This window comes from Colias philodice, chromosome 12 (genome assembly GCF_061535455.1).
Source record: "Colias philodice isolate Cphi_HAF_F1 chromosome 12, ilColPhil1 Martin Lab GWU primary, whole genome shotgun sequence".
In the NCBI taxonomy this organism is placed as follows: domain Eukaryota; kingdom Metazoa; phylum Arthropoda; class Insecta; order Lepidoptera; family Pieridae; genus Colias; species Colias philodice.
Window position 1 is genome coordinate 6522738 of NC_143097.1, and position 21646 is coordinate 6544383.

A 21646-nucleotide genomic window follows, 5' to 3' on the forward strand; every position below is an offset into this window, starting at 1 on the left:
TTTGTATTTTAATAAAAGTCTTATTAAGTGATTCCATTGACCATAATTAAGACATTATACTTATATTAAAGAGCACATTATGTCATATAGAAACATAATATCTCTGTCTCTCTTTTTCTTTGCAAAACCGAGAAAACTATGGGGCTGCCATGAGGCGGTATTGAAAGAAATAAGTAGTAATTTTCCATAAATTGTCTTCTTCATAATTTTATGATACATTCAATAGCAATAAATATCTATTAATTTTATATTTTACAGGTGAACTACAATTATGATGGGTGAGATGATGGTTTACAGTGGAATGTCATACTACGCTAGTCTAGTAAACTCTTAAAAAAATCATACTAATAAATATTTTACGGTATTGGATCGTATTTACTTTACTTTTATATGTTTTTATATCTTTATTACTTTAATAATTAATAAAGATATCAAATAAACATAAATACAATAACATACGTAGCAGTACACACTTTGTGAAACCTTTCTTTAAAAATTAAAGCTTTTTGCTTCTTGTCTTTTAAAAGAGAATATTACAAAGTAAGAGAAAAATAAACCCAAAAGTGTGGGATAACTTTTTATTATATTATAATAATTTATAATTTTTCATAATGATATCATTGAGCGTACGTTGAAGTCAATAGAAATAAAATTACATAAGAACAGTGCTTGAAAATAAAAATTATCATATATGTACGGAACGGTCGCAAGCGACATCATTTTCTTTGTTGAAGGCGGGATTATGAATTTGACTATCTGTAATTACAGATAAAAATAACTACTTTAAAAACAACCAACTTCCAAAACGGAAAAGTAAAAAATAAAAAATATATATTATTAATTACTACATATTATTTAGATGTGCTATTTACTAAGTAGGTTTGATGTCGGTTCAATACTAAGTTCTTAGTGATTTTTGATATTGATGTATATTGTAAGAATAAATATGGCTAAGAAGGACACGCATTTTTTAATATTTTAACAATATACATATAAAACAAGAAATAATTATCCATGAAATTATGGTACTACAAGTTTGCCGTAAAGACGGAGATTTGGGGGGGGTTGTCCTTCCGGCATTGTGGCATTTGCTATCGGAGACGTGGTAACTGGCGGGGTGAATACTACGAGTTCATCTTGGCAGGCGACGTTGGGAACACTCGCGACGGCTACAAGCGCCGCCGCTACGGACGTGTAGCCGAAGTCAGCGCTCGCTTCCACTGCGGGGCTCACTGCGAGCGTCGACAACAGCGCAGCTACGACGAACTGAAACGAGTTAAAGTGAATGTAGTTGAAATAAGTGAATTAGTGAGATAAAGCAGACACTTTTTCATGTATTGCTTTATAATAGTTTTTATGTACATGTATGTTTGTTCTTGGTAATGTGAGACATAAGATGAAAGTATTGTCATAATATATATTATTTCTTAATTATTTAAAAAATAATGATAAAATAATAAAAAGAGCGTGTGTGAAACTTTTTGGCAATATTCAAAGACATCAAAATCATCGCCATACTCCATGACGTGATGGTATTGCCATGACACAACCTTGAAAATTTACTCTCAACGCGCCTAAAGAAGTTTCACTTCAAAATCTTACTTACCATTACAGGAATCATTGTGCTAAGTAGTTTTACTAACTTTACTTGTTCGCTAAAACAACACTGATAGCTGACTGAAATAGAATAAAACATACCGCTTTATATACTTAAAAACTCTCAAGAAGTATCCATACAGAGGCAAACCTACATGTTTTACAAATAAATTAACTATGACAAAAGAATATAATATGTAAATTGTTATTATTCTTTTATTTAAAAATTTGTTAAGTGTGAATGAAGGCCTAATAATGTTTTATGTATAAACTATGTGTATTTTAATTTGAATATAAATTAAAAATGCTTGATGATTGCCTTTGTTAAAGTTTCATTTCCATTCATCTTCTTCTTCTTCTTCTTATATATAAAAATGAATCGCAAAATGTGTTGGTAAGCGCATAGTTCGAGAACGGCTGAACCGATTTCGATAATTCTTTTTTTATTATATTCCTTGAAGTACGAGGATGGTTCTTATGTAGAGAAAACGTATACCGCGGGCGAAGCCGGGGCGGACCGCTAGTAAAAAATAAATTTCAGTCAACTCTTATCTAAGTAATTTGTGAAAAACATAATAACTATCTTTAGTGTCATGAAGTCGGATGAAAAGAACGACAATTCAAAATGAAATAATTATATTACAAATTTTTCGTGCATTTTCAATTTAGTAACTGCGTGAAAATAGACTTCAAGTAATTTAAGCATTAAAAAAAAATATAAGTAGATATCTAATACACAATATTTAGAAATAATTTGAAAACTATTTTATTAAGAAAAATTTGTTTTGATCATAATATTTGTATTTGAAAAATGAAATAGAAAATAATCTCAGATGTCTTTTTGTTGAATTGTTAATAGTCATTATCAGAATCGTCAAGGAGAACAACATCCAACCCCCTCAAATTCTGTCTTGAAAAGTTAAGCTCGGCTCCAGTAATGAATCACAAATATTTTCTGTAACACTGAAAACATTTCACAACTCGTACTTTATTCAAGAGCGCAGTATAATATCCCGCCTGTTTTTCACCAACAAGATGATAACCTCTGGTAATTTACACTCGAGCACATCATAATAAGCGACGACCTTATGTCCGTAATGCCCACGCGAAACCAGTCCTTCGTATTTCGGTGTAGGGGTGATAATTGACTATGCGATTTAGTTCATAATATGTATTTCCTGGTGCAGAGTTGTATACAAATAAGCATCTAACCAAGTGTAAAGCAACAATAATTAAGCATCGCATAGCTGTCGTGATTTTAGAGCAGCGTTGTAGAAAATGAGTTCAACAATTATAGACCGGGAGATACTGACACAAAATTTCGAGTCATTTGTAACAGGATGGCGGTTCTACAGGGGTCTTAGTACGCAATGACAAAAAGAAAAACGATGGTGTGAACGCTGGTACCGGCGGCTTAGTCGCGTGGGCGTTAGTCGAACTCGTTGGAAAAATAGCGAAGTCAAACGATTTGTAACACAAAAATTTTAGAATTTACCGATAGCCCATAAAAAAGAAGCAGGCGGTAGTGTCATGCCATACTTTTCCGGTGTGACTTACAGCCCGCCATACCGACGCGAATGTGTTGATTTAAAAAAAAAACAATTCAACCATTTGTACCAGGCTAACTTTTGCACAGGTAACCATCGTCGTGCAGCCATTTACGAAAATCGCCATGCCATACTTTTAGGACGATTCCAAATGGTCGCCATACCGCCGAAAATCTGCAAATTTTTTTTTTCTAATAATAATATATAATAATTTATATTAATTTATAATATAAAATAATTTATAATAGTGTAGTGTTAAATTTTCTATTCCATAAACAAAATAACTAATTTCAATAATCAGTGCCATTTTACAAAACAATTTCATTAATAATATATTTCAAGCAAAACATTCATTCTGCAATGAACAATACATGTAGGTTGTACATAATTAATTAATGAATCTATATAAAATGCAAGGCTAGTTCTTGTCTCCGCGGGGCCTCAGAGACCGGATTATCGGAACTGTCTCGGATATAGAAAGAAAGAAAGAAAGAAAGAAAAACATTTATTTGACAACCTTTATGGGTATCATCGTAAATTAATAAGACAGTTCATAGAATTGAGAACTAGGGAAATCTGAGTATAGTTGATAAAAATGATTATAGTTTTTCCGCATAGGTGATTTTTGCATTGAAATTCAATCAACGGTACGAGAATAACATTAAATTATTAAGTATTAATTATTAGTAAGCATTAATCACTAAGTAAAATTGCAAAATCGCGTCATGGCGATACCATCACGTCATAACGTGAGTAACGTGACGATTTTGGTATCTTTGAATCTTACCAAAGAAATTTCACTTCTGACACGTGTGCTCAGCACACACGATCTTTTTTATATTAAAGTCTACATAACTATAGTATAGAACCGTATTTACCTTAGCATTGCGCGGCCTTCAGCGAAGGCTATGGAAAATTTTAATTGTTAGTTAAACATAAATAATTAATTAATCATTTCCATATATTTCCAGTTTAATATTATAATAGCTCCATATTTTATAAGTTCTGGTTGGGGTCATATGTAGAATATGATTTACGTTTTTACTTAGAAGGGTAATTATCCTTCGCATGGGAATTTTGTCCTTGTCTTAAAAGCTTAAAGTCGGTAAGGACAGTAATTTTGGAATTATATGACTAACCTCGAAAATTCTTACCAGACCTTATTAATATGCTTATTATACATTATAAGAGATATTAAAATCAGCCTTTAAACTGAAAATGCTATTTTTGCAGGACATTCTCTATTAGGTAGTACTTGAGCATTGCTTTTTTATTTATTACCTACTAGCTTTCCGCCTGCGGCTTCGCCCGCGTTTTCAAAGAAAAACCCGCATAGTTCCCGTTCCCGTGGGATTTCCGGGATAAAACCTAGCCTATGTTACTCGTGGATAATGTAGCTTTCGAATGGTGAAAGAATTTTTAAAATCGGCCCAGTAGTTTATGGGCCTATTCATTACAATCAAACAAACAAACAAACAAAGTTTTCCTCTTTATAATATTATTATTAGTGTAGATAATTAAAACTGCCCCGTTTTAGACAAATAAATCAATATGAAATGTACTATGTGTTAATAAAATTACTTATCTGTAAAAATCTATGAGCTCTTTGAAAAATAGTTGACGTGAAACAAATAATATGTAACTAAATTGAAAAAAACATTTTTCACTTTTTACTTGGCAATCGTCACTTTTACTAAGCTCGCTTACAATATGCACATAAAGCCTACAGATGAGGGGACCGCGAACGTCGACTTAGATTAAAAGTACCTATAAGACCCTCATGAAATTATAATTTAATTTTTTCTTGAGAAAACTCATTTTGTCCGGAATAAAATTGTGAATGTATGATGCAGCTTGATTACGCGGAGAGCAATTTATTCACTTCGTGTAAATTTTACATGAACCTGGTAAACTCTACTAAACGTTATGAAGATTTGAATTTATAATACGGATCGCAGTGATATTGAAATAGCGTATTATCATTTTGTATTCATTTGTTTGTTCTTATATTAGATATTGTTGTCTGTTATTTTGCATCTTTTCATAAAAAAAAAGGATTATACAAATTCCAATTTATGTAGGTGTATCAATCACGGTGTTACTTTCATATTCATTTTCATTTAATATTCCATACTACTTTAATATTATTAAAATAATGTTGTATGCTATAATTACGAGTAAATATGTATAACACGACTTGAATACAATTTTTTTTAAGACTGAGATGTTAAAAATTGTATTTAAATTTATGGACTTTTTCTTATAACTAATATTTCATCAGCGAAGTAAAGTTTACAATAATTAACAATCGCATGACCTTGTACAGCAATAAAAAGCTACAGCGAAAGAACAACTTAATTGAATATTTCCAAAGCACGAAATCAGTTCGTGCAAGTAAAATTAAAAAACTTAAATGCTAAATGGCAAAGTTTGTCGCGTGTTCCGACCGCGGTCAGATATTATGAAAATGGGAATAAAACCAGTCATTAACATCGCTCGTTGCCGACAGAAATTTAAAGCCGCAACTGAAATTAAACCTCGTTTGTTTTGGGTGTTTTATGTAGGACGGTAAGCAGATGCGTTAAGGGACAAGAAATATAGTGCCGAAAGGTGGGTATTAAGGGGAAGATGTGTGACAATGTGAAAATAAATCTATGTATTCGTCTGTTTGCGTTCCCGTCTACACTTTTGAACCAATTTTGAAGAATTTTGGTAAAAAAGATAACCCAAATCTTGAGACACTACTTTTTGGTTAAAAATATGTACATCTGTCACGCGATAATTCGACTTAAAAGTTATTTAATGTGATAAAATTTCTAAACCAAGAATCAACGTATATGAATAAAAATGCATTACACAATAATGTATTATTAACATCTATGCAATTTTAAATCTCTTAGGACTAAGATTATAGAAACTGGGTCACTAATACGGTTGGTACATCAAGTAGTAGACCTTTAGGGAATTTGCAGGTTATGTAAAAGGAAAAATTATACTAACACTGACTGATATACCTGCGAAGTGCGACGTTGATGGAAAACAACGATTTTTTATCACTTAGCACACGCCAGTATTTTGTCGTGTTTTCTTCTTTTCTGTAGGTCGAGAAAGTTCTGTGTATGTAATACAGAACTTTCTCGATTATAACTTACTACTGAATACTCAAAACATAAAATTTTGCCACTTTCACGAACAGCTTATGTACCTATAAAAATATTATGTATTAATTTTACTAGCAAATACCCTTATATCATGTATATATTGCCTCCACAAACACTTAAAATGACTAATTAAACACACTTACATATGTACTAAATTGCTGCATTAATAGAATTTTAACTTCGTAATTAAAATGTAACTGCATATTTAATCTACCATAGATTTAATAGGCCAACGACGATTGCCTCCACAAGGAAGTTAAAACAGGGATGAGGGAACATAAAATGTTCAACGTATTAGTACAGAAGGTAGCCCGTTAGCGGAATAATAAAAGTCAATTTCTCATATTACCTACAGTTGACCTCAGGAGATCAATTACGTCTTACCTATATTAACCCAACTTTATATTGCCTCTTGGGTATCGTTATTTCGTACTTTTACGAGACATGACATAAAGTCGGAGATAATTTTATTGTATAAATTCAATTTTTGTATATATAGCGAAATAACGTTATTTTGTTCTTATATAATAACGGTACTCGATAAATTATTATTATAATAAAAATTGTAATTATTAATTGTATCTAAATGATAAATACCTAATAATATTACGGTTGACTATATTGTGTTAACAATAATTGAAACTGCTAACGAGCGCAAGCCCGCAGAAACACATATTTTCTTACAATAAATTAAAAAATATTTACTAACAATATACATAACTTGAAGCAGTAACAATCAGTCATAGTATATACATTTAAAAAAAGTCCCATGTCCCCCATTGGGGTAAGGGGCAGATGCATTATACATCTGTTTCACTGATCGATTTTCTTTAGGGACAAGTAGGTGATCAGCCTTATGTGTCGGTCAAAGTATATACATTACACAATGTACTTAATTTTTGATTAAGGCTCACTTCAACGAGTTTAAAATTTGCTTTCACAAACTAATAGAGAGGTTCATGCAATTTTATTCCTAAAACGAGTAAAATGTGATGTAGAAACGTGTTCACATAATCTTCTTTCAATGTCCGTGGATTTATCTTGCCGCAGGTGCGGTGCATTCACTAAGCCTCATATTTATGTATGTAGCTTTATTTAGTAAGTTTTACTATGTACCAATCAAAAATTGTATAATTTATGAATATGTAGAGTCACTAATACACATTATTTTACAGTTCATTTACATAAAAATTGGACTTAAAACAACGTAATAATCCAAATAATGAATTAAATAAAATAACTTAACACGTATTTATACTTCCTGTGATCTGTGACTTATTCAATACTTCTGGTCAGGTTATGTAATAACTGACTTTATTTAAGTTATTAATGAAAATGATCAATTTATAGCGTCAATTAAACTATCGTAATTATAAAATATAATTTCAATTTGAATGAAAATATAATTATAATTTTTCAGTAACAAGTATAATTTTTAAAACATTTTCTTTATCAAGGATTTCACAATTTCCTCATGATACTTGGAGCAAAATCATCGAATCTTTAGTTAATATCTACACATACATTGTTATACATAATACCTTGGAATATTATGGTGTAGATATTGACATCCGTAGGTACTATTACCGTCTCCAAACATAATATATTATGTTCTATTAAGAAAGTGTAACTTTATATCTATAATGTCTTTAATTGAAAACATAGAATAAAGAAACACTGCGTGGTCACGGAATATATTTTATTGACCTCTTTTCTCATATACCAATAAATAGAGTTCCCACAGTCACGATTCCTTTACGGCCGGAGTTTGTAACACTTTCTACGCAATATATCTGCGGGTGGGCGATACACTGCCTCTAATTTTATTCAATTTGTAACTTTCGAACCCGAAACTTTGGTGATGCATGACTCGAACAGTAATTTGACTTTTATTGCCTTCATTTGCTCAGATATTGAGAAAGGTTAGCTGAAGGAAAGTTGAATTGTAATTTCGGTTTAAACAGAACATTCGTATATGTAGTTAAGGTTTATTGTTCGAAGGTTCCTCTTGTTACGGTGCATTTACATCAAACGAATATAGAGCTAGAGCTAAAGCAAGAGCATTCTTTCGAGATCGTTTAGTTATTAGGGTAAATGAAAACTCTAATTCAGTGTTGTTCAGTATTAGATCAATGCGTAGAATCTTTTCAAACGCACTAAGAACAACGAACGAATGCCTGTTTAAATTAAAAGAATTGGACATAGTGGGGTTAGAATAAGCATTCGCTCGTTTGATATAAATTCACCGTTAGATAAAGAATTTCCGAGCGCATCGCGACACAATGCTGTATCTTATCCTTATTACTTACGCCCGCATTATCCGTGAGTTGGAGTTTAATCCTGCCAATAACTTTGCCAATGTCTTTACCACTTTATATATACTTAATACGCGTTAGTAAATCCTTATGCTTATTGCTATCAAACATGCATATTGCATATATTGAATAGATGTATAATTTCCACTTTGTTATGTCGAATCGCATAAATTTTCATTGTGTAAATTATGAGAATTGAACCAAATGAAAGTTTAGTAGTGCACATGAAGAACAACATACTGTTTTTCATTTAAACCGTTGCACATTCTCCACCAATCCATCGAATAAAGATTTCTGTCACGCATATTTTATACAATTGATAATATGTACACACAATTATTATAATTTCAACATACTATAAAGGTAAATCAAGTTACATTAAATTTATGTCTATCAAAAATATGTAGGTATGTTAAATTTTCAGCCAATGTTATCGTTCCAACGAATTTATAAGAATTTGAACCACTAGACGTACAATTTCACCATTAAAACCGATACAAAACAAACATCCTTGCATTTCCCACAAACACGATTGGAGATCAAATTTCTAGCGCACGTCCATTAAAATCACACATTTCCGACAGAAATGACAGTAATAATGCTTTGCTAGCATTATCAGTGGCGTGTCACCGCACCAACTCTTGGCGGGAACCCAAGCGTCGCGTCTCTAATTTTTGAAAACAACATGGCGCTACTCCAACGGACGCGAACTGTGATAGTGAAATACATTTTTAGATTTATTGTGGGCTAGCATTGTTCACTGTGAATGGACGTTATTTGACCGTCCTGAATTAACGTTTTGTTTTCCTGAAATATGCTTGTTTTTATGTTGCACGGAAACGGATTGGTGTCCGAATGAATGGGACGTTGAATACGCTGTATAATCGTTAGGGATTAATGTTTTATTTGGAGATATGAAAAGATTCGCCAGCATACCACGTAATTAAAATATTTTGTTAAATTGCAGTTGTATTTACCAAAACTATGAATGTACAGATCTTAAAATAATTAAATGTGTGCTAGGCTCTACGTAGGTTACTTGCGAACGTAGAGTTCTATAAAAATCGAATCTATATTAAAACCACCAGCGAACGACTAAATTTACTTTGATAGAATTTTCTTTACATCTGCAATTATTACCTTAAAATTTCGAAACATCTGAAATTAAGAATTATTCTGTTAGGTATATTTTATTTCTCGTTATTCACCACATAGACGATATCGCCAAAATGAGGAACCACATAGAGGAATCGCAGTATCTGGGAGTAACAAACTAGCCATTAGCTCCCTTAATCGGTTTTCATTTTTACACTCCATAAATTGCAAGAAGGAACATTTGTTCTTACTCAAAACGAGTCCGAACGGCCATTACTCGAATCGTAACTAAAAATTCTATAGCACCTATTTGGCACGCAGTAGAATGTTCCATGTCTGAAGCAGTCACATCGATTTCGTTTCAATAGTTATAAACTGCTTCTTTTTACGACAAAAACTGTTCAGCGGTGAACATAACTGCTGCGAACGTTTTACTGAATGTTTAACGCTGTGAGTCTCAGGAAATCGCCTTTTATAAAATGTTGGAGTGCATTTCGCTCACAACATAAGTAGTGCAGTACGTTTAGAAGTAGAATCCAGTGAATAGTATCTGTTTCGAGAGAATGCATAGTTAACAACCGTCTTTAATTAGCGAAACTCATTTGAAGTATTGTTTGAAACGTTTAGATTTTATGTAGCATTCAAACTTAAAACCGCTTAAGTAGTAAACGTTCAACTTATTTTTCACAAACAAAATATACATTTATATCATCTTATCCATTAAAAATAATCCTTTTATAACTTTTATGTCTCCGAAATAAGATGGAAAATATTGTGTAGAAAATACTACCCAAAAATCATATTTCACATTTACTTTCATATTTACCGAGTAATAAATGTTCAATGACATAGATTGCCAGCATCACTTAGTAAAGTTGATGTTATCGAGACGTATCTAATACTTAGGTAACTAATACAGTTCGATATTTTCGCTACATTACTCAGAAACAAGCAAATTCTCGGAATCGATTACGTGTGGTACTTAAACGGTGTGGTTATGATTCGTGTCATCGCATAAAGGATGGTATCTCACGAGATAGAGAACGCACCATTGAACTGTCCTGTGTTGAGCTTGAGCGTTATATTATTGTTTGCGTATACAGACCTCCTTCCAGTGACTATAATATGTTTGAGACAGTCATGGAAGAAACATTACAGCGTTTAGGCAGGAGTAAAAAGAAGGTAATAGTATGTGGTGATTTTACACGAATAGTTAATTTGTTTCACTCATTTAATCTGTATAAAGTTTTTGATGAACCCACACGAATTACACCTACTTCTGCAACTTGTATTGATAATATATACTGTGATTGCAACTGTCTAGAAAAAAATATCCTCAATATACTGACTTCAGATCACTGTGGCCAGAAAGTAGTTTTGGAATGGGATTGCATACCTAAGTTTAAAAGAATTAATGTTAGGCCTATAACTAAAAAAGGCATTGATAAATTTAGAGATAATATTAATAATAAACTGCCTAACCTGAATGATCAATCCTTTTATAATAATCCTTGTGAAATGTTTACAAATCTTTTTAATTTAGTTCATAATGAGTTTAAAGAAATATTTAAAGTTAAATCTTTAAGTATCACCAAGGATTTACCATTTAGTCAATGGGCAACACCTAGTATACACAGATGCAGGAACATTCTATATGAGTTATATGGCATGAAGCAATATAACAAAGACTTGTCATTCCATAATTATGTTAGAAATTATTAAAAAACTTTTAAAAAAGTTTGTTTCACTGCCAAGTGTCTATATGTCAGAGATAAAATACGCAACTCTGATAACAAAGTTAAAACAGTTTGGACAATTATTAATGGTGAAATGGGCAAAAGCCGGACAAATAGTACCATAAAACTTGTAAATGCTGGCAGGGTCATTGACAAAAGTGCTGATGTTGCGCTTGCTTTTGAAGATTTCTTTAGTAGTGTCCCTGTTAGTATTACTAAAAAATTAAATTCATCATCAGTGCTTGCGGAGTCCTATTTGAGGGACCATGTTGCGGAGTGTAATGTATTATTTGAATTGCGACATGTGACTGCAGATGAAATTGTTAAAACTTTTAAAACATTAAACTTAAAAAAAACATGTGATCTCTGGGGAATGTCTGTGAATTTAGTAAATAATATTATAGAAAACATTGCCAACCATTTAGCGTTTATATTTAATCAATGTTGTGACTGTGGTATATTCCCTGATTTATTAAAGTTTAGTAAAGTTATTCCTTTATTCAAAAGCGGTGACCAAGAAGACTGTAATAACTATAGGCCTATTTCTATTTTACCAACTTTGAGCAAAGTCTTCGAGAAATTGATTTTAAACCAATTATGTAGTCATTTTGTTTCAAATGGTTTACTGCACGCCAAACAGTTTGGTTTTACAAGGGGGCGCTCTACCACTGATGCTGGAATAGCTCTTTTGTCACATATATATAAAGCATGGGAAAATTCAAAGAATGCTTTGGGGATATTCTGCGACCTTTCTAAGGCTTTCGACTGTGTAGAACATTCCACTCTATTACGGAAACTAAATTTTTATGGTATCAAAGGTTTATCTCAGGACCTCATAGCTTCATATCTTCAGAACAGGGTACAGACCGTTGTTGTTAATGGAGAGAAATCTTGCGGTGCGCCGATTAACATTGGTGTTCCGCAGGGATCTATCTTAGGACCGTTTTTGTTCTTAGTGTATATTAATGACCTACCTTATTATTTGCAGGATATGTGTGAAATAGTACTGTTTGCAGATGATACCTCATTAATATTTAATGTGGATAGATATGACACAAATGTTGACGAAGTAAACTCTGCTCTTTTACGCATATCTAATTGGTTTAATGCTAATAATTTATTATTGAATGCAAAAAAAACAAATTGTGTAGAGTTTATCCTTCCAAATGTAAAAAAGGTCAAAAGGGATATCATTTTAAACGGGGAGGTATTATACCCTGTCGAGTCTACTGTTTTTCTTGGTTTGACACTAGATGAGAAGCTACAATGGGGGACCCATGTTGCCACCACCGCTGCTAAGCTCAGCTCAGCTGCATATGCAGTTCGAAGAATAAGGCATCTCACCGATGAAGATACGGCTAGATTGGTTTATTTTAGTTACTTTCATAGCATTATGTCCTATGGAATTCTACTATGGGGCAGGGCTGCAGATATAGAAACTATATTTATATTACAGAAAAGAGCCATACGCTCTATATATAATTTACATGCTCGGGACTCACTAAGAGATCTCTTTAAGAATATTGGTATCCTCACTGTACCATCACAGTATATATTTAATAATGTTTTACATGTACACAAAAACGCGGACTTACACACAAAAGTAGGAGATAGACACTGTTATGGCACAAGGAATAGAAATAAAATTGGAATGCCATTTTATAGGTTAGCTAAAGTTAAAAATTCATTTATGGGCCAAGGTATACGTTTTTACAATAGAATTCCTCATAGTATTAAAGAGTTTAGTAGTGTTAAATTTAAAACTTATTTAAAAAATGTATTAGTTCAGAGAGCCTACTACAGCATTAAGGAATATATGGAAGATGAAAATCCATGGAGGGTTGTCGCGTAAGAATAACAGGACAGTTTTTTGGCATATTATGATAATATATAATATTATGTAGTTAGATGTAAGTAACATGTAATGTAAAATTATATTGTATATGGACATGACTTTAAAAGAGCAACTATGGAGTTTCTTGCCGGTTCTTCTCCATAGATACTGCTTTCCGAATCGGTGGTAAATTTAAAGAATGTAATGACGATTCAAAAGTGCTTCTGGAAGAAGTCTAATTGAATAAATAAATGTTTGAGTTTGAGTTTGAGTTTGATACGAGGCTTTAAATCTGTTGTGAGACATAAGGACTCAAATCACCGGTATTTGTTCAGGTCCCTACTTAGTCTTAGGGAGGATCCTGTCAATACCATAGGGGTTGTAAGTTGGTTGTAAGCTCCATCGATTCGTATTCAGGACGAGTACATGTAAGGACTGAAAACTTTTCGATGGGTGTACGGATTGTATGTTGTTTCCGAGTCCTTTGAAACAAAACTGAATGATTCATGAACTTCTAATTGAACATGAGTGTGGTTCCATTTGTGATTGATTTTTTTCCGGGGATGAGGAAGTTAACGGAATATAACAAAAATGTATTTTTCGATTAGTTTATGAAATAGAAATGGTTTATTTTATTATAAGGTAAAATAAGGTATTGAGTTGGTTGTAGTAGTTTAAAATGTTTTATGAAGATCGTGATTGATTTTTTATCTTCAAGTTTTGAATGCTTTAAAATTCACATTAAACCTAAGTGTGGCCTGATCGCCAAAATTTACAAAAAGGATACTCACAACCATTTAAATGTAATAAGTATGTATAATCATTCTTAAAAATAAAAAAAGAAACAATAAGAACCAATAAAATATTTCTCAGCATCATATCATTAATCAAAGTATATACGCCGTAAAATCTCCACAATTTTTCACAACCATCGCAAACTGCACACATCGAAGTTCGCAATCGATACAAGATGCACAAACGCACAAAGCGCCTCATTTCACTCAAAGTTCTGGAAGAAGTTGGATAAGTTTGCAAACATGGACTTTGAACCCGTCGTAACAATACACCGAGTGTATTAAATAACTCACTACGATACCATCCCACTCTTTTGAGCAAGTTATTTAATTAAGATTTTGCCGATACTTGGATGAGTTGAATTAAAAATTGGAAACTCGGTTTCTTGTTTATTGTTTAACGCCTTTTCTTAGATAGAATTACTTGGGTAAAGTTGGTAGTGATTAGAAAAATGTATGGCACATTTAAGATTATATAAGTTTCGCGTTTTCTACCTACTACATACCTATAAATCTATAAATGCGCTACATATAAATCAGAAAATGATAAGTTTAATCAGTCCAGGAATTAAAAAAAGTATTCAATCATAATTATATTTCTATCATAATTTACAAATTTAGGTAGATACATAATTAGTGGATCGTGATAAATGTAATATTTGTGTTTTGATTTGCTTCGTTTGTTTTCATCATTAATGACGACAAAATTGACATTGATTTGTAATTGATTGTTTTATTTTATAAAAACTAGTTAAAATGTATACCTAGTTACATCACGAATTTGGGGATCAAATTTTATACTCTGGTTTCCCATCGTTTTACATAAAATATTTTTGTAGATCTTTTTCCGCGTATGGAAGCTTTTAGCGTAGATAAACATCATTGACGCATAGCGGGCGTAGGTTAAAAACTGCCGCTTTTTGTCCCGGGCCTTTCAAAGCGAGCTTGCATTATCCCCGGATACGGTTATAATGGATTTTGTCTGGTTATGCTTTAAAAGGATGCTCTTTTAAACCCACGCGTAGGCTTTGTTGGTGATGAAATTCTTGGTTGTATAGATACGAAATGCATACGATTATCCAATATGTTGTGAGTGTGATCTTACTATATACACGGCTGTATGTGATTTTATTTCTTATCCTTACTGAATTTATAAATGATATTTATAAAGTGTTTATGTTTCTATCACCTTACGACAGAGCGATTTTATTATGATATTTTTATAGTTAGGAGGCTAGAGCATATTCCGATGGGAATTTCCTTTGTATAATGTGGGCGGAAATCTAGTCCTAATATAAATATTAAAAACATTGAAACATACAACCATAATCAAAATAAACAAACTTTAATAGGAACGAATAAAACAATTAAATTTATATTTCCTATCTTGGAAGGATGAAGAAACTACATTAGAAAAAGTAAACACAAGCGAACAACAACTTTTTAATAACGCAAATTCTCAACAGAATTAAGAAGCGCTACTTCGCTTAGCTGTATTAAAATATTATCTTGTAACTCGATTTCATAGAATCTAAGAAATAATTTTATTTTCTCTGGCAACATAGAGATTTTTCTAATAAACTCCACCCTCCTTCGTATGTATGAAATTAATTTTAGTACGTGGAACATAAACAAAATCAACGCTCAATTTATTCTAAAATTATTTTACTGTTTGCAGTTTGTTATATAAACAACACAATTTAGCAAAACACACTTTAATTAAATGCGAAATGTGTTTCAAAATACTAAAACATTCAATATTTTCTATGAACCATTAGTTTACCCAATAACTATTAATATTTAGAATATTTATTCGGATATACGTTTAATTTGAATGTTTGAACATGACTTATTTTTAATTAGGTAATATTTTTATTACAATTTGGATTAATATACGTTGACCTTTTGTAAGCATTCCTGCATCCAAACAGCATCTAAATAACTCTTACTCTATGTCATTCTTATAATCGAAAGTTCAAAGTAATCGCTTATCGCCAGTACACGTTTCACAAATAAATCAAATTTGCCATCGATGCACTAATGGAATTTACTGCGAAAATAATTCTTCATCTCACGTGCCGACATGATCCGTAATATTATTACTTGTTGGATTTTCCGACTTTACCCTATCTACAATCTACATATTTATAGCAATATTCTTATGCTGTTATCGTACTTTAGAAGTGTTAAATAAAAACATATTTCAGACTTGTGTCTCTATTAAAAAGGTTGCTGTTATTTAAAGTGTAAGAAATATTATATTTGTGAAGTTACGCAGTACTAGTTATTCAAAATGGATAGGTTTTAGGGCATATGCATTGGGGCATAAAATGTTGACGGCAATGACCCATTTTACTTTGTTATATTAATTAAACAAATTAATACGAACACTTGTAGAGCAATACAATTTTTTAATCTTATGTGTCAATTATTGTTTCTTTTAAGTGTATTTTCATTAAATATTAACAGAACTTCATTTCGCTGTTACTTTATAAACTAATTAGCTTCGCTCGAAGTAGTTTCAAAATTCAGTGGTTTAAAATTTAACGTGTTGCTGAAAATTAATTAAATTGAAATTTACGAGATCTGGGTCCGCAGAAGACTATACGTATACATATCTATATGCTGATATTGTGAAAGTTAGCATTGGGATTACTGTGTTGTGATTTCTATTATTTATTTTGAAATTGAAACTTGTGTCAATTATAATATTAACTACTATTATATAAAGAACTAGGTATGCGCTAAATACATTCGGCAAAGAAAATAAGTCATATTATTATAATTATATACAAAAGTATAATGATGAGTAAATCTATTACTAATCTAGTTTTCGTACTAATTGTTCCCATAACCGCCAATTTTCATAAGATATTTACAAGTTGTTCAATGCCGCACTTTAAGAAAATGTATCTACTAAACTCTATCAAAACAAACTAGCACCTTTGAAGTGTTTCGCTTCATACTTTTGAGCTCAAATAGATAGCAAGCTTATCTCGACCGTTGAGAATTTTGTTAAAACTCGGGTCGGAAATCCGACCTGATACGGCTTGCTTTAAAGCCTAATCTAACTCACACCGGAAATCGTTTCACCAACGCCGATTGCGAAGTACATTGCTGTCTGCATACGTACATAAATCTGTTCTGTTTTTCTTATAGTAACTTGAGATGCAATGTATACTGAGCAATTCGAAAAAATTGTGATAGTATAGAGTAACGGGGGAATAAATCGAGCCAGTATTTGTCAGGTGATACTGACAGATAAGTTTAATATACGTACACTTGAGGCTTTAAACTTCAGTGTCGATCAAGTTAACAGGCTTTGGTCGGATACGTGTAGTCCTTTATCAGGATTTGACATTTAATATTGGCGTATATACATAAGGCATAGAAGATGTTTGAAATGCTTCCAAATTAAGAACAAAATTTTTCAATAGTAAATTGTTTCTATTCAAATCTATTAACTGCAGAGCCGATTTCTATAATAGTTAGGTTATATCATGACTAAATGATACTTGTATATATTTCGGCCATTTGTAGAAATATCAAGAGTCACTTGCCTAATTTATAGTACTTACATTAATATCTGTCGGTCGCTATCTCGTTTTTCTCGTTATCTTCATTTCTTCTGGGATATTTTCTTAAATAACTGTTATAAATGTACTGTTTATTGTGGTCCAAGTGCTTATACATCTTTATTCAACTTGTAATTATAACTACTGCTGCTATTTGGACAAATTAAATTAATGATAGTTTTTATTTTTCGAAACTTTTGTTAACTGCACACATTCGAAAAAGTGCCATGATTATAATAAATAGCAGGTAACGACGGGTAATCATTGAAGTCTTTATAATTTTTAACTAACAGTTATAATATTTACTATTAACTGGGAACTACAGTTCTTTTCTTAACTCTGAATTTAAGCCTTTAATTATTTATTATATAGTTTGTTATTAACTCTGCCCCTGTTATATAATTAAAACAAAATAATAATCATTCGCACGGGAGTTGCCTAAATTTAAATTAACCAAACTAATACATTCTATAAATAACTAATCATCCATCAAACAACATGTATTATGTATAAAGATTTCTGTGAAACCGTGTCACACGGCTAATGTATCGTTTCAACATTGATTTTCAATCAGTCAAAGCGAGGTTTAATCGTTCTATTTCTAGTCTCGATTAGGATTAAAATAATTAATATCTCTCATATTGATATTTCAGTCTCAGAGATACGATCAGCTGATAATAGTTTATATGAATATTAACGATTGATATATTGATTAAGAACGCTGCTTAGTTGGTTATAGCATTTGAAAATAAAATGCCATGAGAAATTTGCAAGGAAAAGGAGTTTGTTTTGAGATGTTTATTTTGAATTACTTTAGGTATTAGAAACTGTAAATATAATATGTATTTGACTTTAATAATTATATTATTTTTTGTGTATCATTATCAATGATTGTTATTATTACGATTTATGTAACATACTTTACATACGTAAGCATGTACATATTTATCTGATTATTTTTCATCAACTTACGCTACGTAAATCTACGCGAGCGAGTTTACGCCCAATTTTCATGTCATAGAGCTGTTTGGAACAATTGTAACTATATTATTAGGACCATAATGATTTTTTTTTGCGATTCAAACTAAGTTGCATTAGAATATCTATTCAATATTTGCTTTGTTAAAAGATATATTAAGAAGCTCTTACATTTATTACATAGCATAAAACGTAAGAATAGAGTTTTAGTGTTTATTAATTTACTTACAAGTTTCATTTCATAAAATTATTCATATTATTCTGTTGTGCCTTAACAATTGAGAAAAAGAATATAAATTCCATTCGTATTCAACCTTCGTACTAACCTATTTCAGTACTAATATAACAAAGGAGTAATTTTGATAATCACGACAATTATTGATGTTAATGAACCACTACAGGGCTGTGGTCTGCGGTTGAATAATTACAAAGTGTAGATAGAATGTTAATCCGTTTTATATAGTTAAAACAGATTCGAGCCATTCTATATACCTACTAACTTTGAATTCATAAATTATATTTAGCGAAAGACCAGATTACAACCCAAATTAAGAAAATATAGCGAATGTTTCTGAAATAATCTTTAAAGGAATATGGTAAAATAAACTGAGATAAAATTCGTAGTTAGATTTAGCCTTTGTGGTTATCAAATGGGGTGTCAACTCCAAATCCCTACTGGAATTAGTGATAACAGCCAAAGCATATTCTGATATAAACGAGACATATTTTGAAATCGACTCAAATTAATTTATTTGACGTCTTATTATTCGTTGTATTTATCTATGAATAACTTAAATGGATCAGTAATACTTTTTTCGCAAAAGTGATTAAAGTAATTAGAATCTTTCGATGGAACGAACCAAGGAACGAACCCACGCCTCATGTCTATAATAATTATAGACAGTTCTTATTAAACATCATACAACGTGGGACATTACAGATATAGAGCGATTGAGATAGTTCTGAATAAAACCTACGCATGTCTGAATTGTATTTCAGTATGCAGGGCACAACTTTGAATCCTGCCCAATGAAAAGTAAGTACTTATTGTAATATACTTGACCGAATTCTCCTGAACTAATCGGATCTAAAGAACATTAAAGTAGAATCTATTTCTGTGGCATTATTATTCGGGCCACGTCTGGACCTCTTTATTAACTCTCTTGAGCAACTCAATTTTGCTGAAGGGATGACGAGGGCGCACTACGTGTTGATGGTATTGTTATAAGATAACGTATTGAGTTATGAACTTATTGACGTGATTCCCTTAATTAAGTATGGGTGAATATATTATGTGGATCAGATTATAATTACGTCAATTTTTTTGTAGCTCACAGAATGTGAAAAAGATAAAGCAACACAAAAAAAAGAATGAAATCAATTTCAAAAGGTTGTGAATTTGTTTATCTTTTATAAATTTTACGATTTATATAAATAAAATAATAACGTTGAAGTTATTATATTTTAATGCAATATGAAGGAAGTGAAACAAACAATACCATACTTTACAATATAATAATAATCTCAAAACGGTAGACTTAACTAAAGAGACTTTACTAAACACTCAGACAGAGTTAGCAGCGAAGTGCAGTGTATTACGAATAATTACAAGCTTTCACCGCCTCACCGCTTCAGCCAGTTTATTACTAAAGACCACATAAATCACGGTTCACGGAGCCTCTTCACATCCCCATGTAACGTTTCATGCACGAGTAGTGCAAGATTATCGTGTCAGTAGACAGTATCGTGGACGTGTCGTGTCTCTAATGCGTTCCGGCCTTTGGCCCAAATGGCAGGGTCAAGCCGGATGGCGTTTAAGTAATGTTTGTTCACACTAAAAGCTGGAGCGTGTTCTCTGAACCGACAATGAAGTGAAGTCAACACGTGTGATAGGCGAGGAGGATTAGGGTGGAGGATATTTCGCTTTCGTCTTTGTTTTAATTGATACGAATTAACTATAGGCCATGAAAGTCAAATCAACTCAACTCCTGTAAATACTAATATTTTAAAAGTGTAATTTCATTCAACAGATAAAAAACTGGCCTCAAGCAAGTCGTATTCGCACACCTTTGTTTCATTTATTTTCACAGCTTCAAGAGACGGTAGAATAAATTTCACCTTCGCCATATTGACGGACAGACAGACAGATAGACGGAAAACAAAGTGATCCTTTTTTGTGGTTCGGATACCTTTAGATACAAAAACCTCAATGAACTATGAATTCATCCTTTCATATTAAGATTTTTCTTTTACACCTGTTTGTTTTCCCAGTGTAAACAATTTACTCTCAATAGAATTACAAGACAAGCTGGAAGGAAAGGCGAGATAATGTAAAACACTGCGTCATTGTACAAAAACATTTGTTCTTGTATCAAGCAATGTAAATCGATTAGTGCGGCTGCTTACTGTCGATGGAAGTTCTCGGTATTGTATCGCAATTTACATTACATTACATAAGTTTTCAATTCGCTTCAATTGTTGGTGAATATTTGTTGAGAATAACCTTTATAAAAAGTTTTCAGAGACACAATAAGATATTGAATCAAACAGCTATGCTATCTGGGATCAAAAGCTGACTAAATAATTTCACACAAAAAGACACATAATAAAATGCAATGTCGAAGACGGTCAAGATTATGAATATGAGGAATTTTTATTAGATAGATTTTTCTCTTTTCCCTTTCTGTTACTAAATACTTACAATTACAATCACCGCGATAAAATAAAACTATTTAACTGAAAGTAAGAAATAATTACTGATCCTCATTGTAAAATATTAATTCCATCGCATCTATTTTGAATAATTCATATTCTGTTGAGCGATACGATTATTCCTGCGTCATATCATTGTGATTGAAATACCCGTATACATACTATAAAATGTATAAATGACCTTTACGAAGAGGTGTAAGCTTCATAAATAATAAATATCTCCGTTTACATCCAGTGCCAAACTGACATTTAACCGCGTTTAAGACGAAAGCCGCAAGTAAAGTTAACTCCAAGTTTAATGCT

General features: G+C 31.8%; 2 long non-coding RNA genes across 2 annotated transcripts in view; both read right to left on the reverse strand.

The window, feature by feature from the left end:
* The window catches only part of LOC149484105 (uncharacterized), a 219251-nt gene that overhangs the window by 146972 nt on the left and 50633 nt on the right, over positions 1-21646 (reverse strand). The gene's annotated exons all lie outside the window — the stretch shown is intronic.
* On the reverse strand, positions 952-1666 carry LOC149484118 (uncharacterized). The gene is made up of 2 exons (XR_016316453.1): positions 1607-1666; positions 952-1266 (listed from the first exon to the last, which is right to left on the reverse strand). It is a non-coding gene; the product is annotated as an uncharacterized LOC149484118 (long non-coding RNA).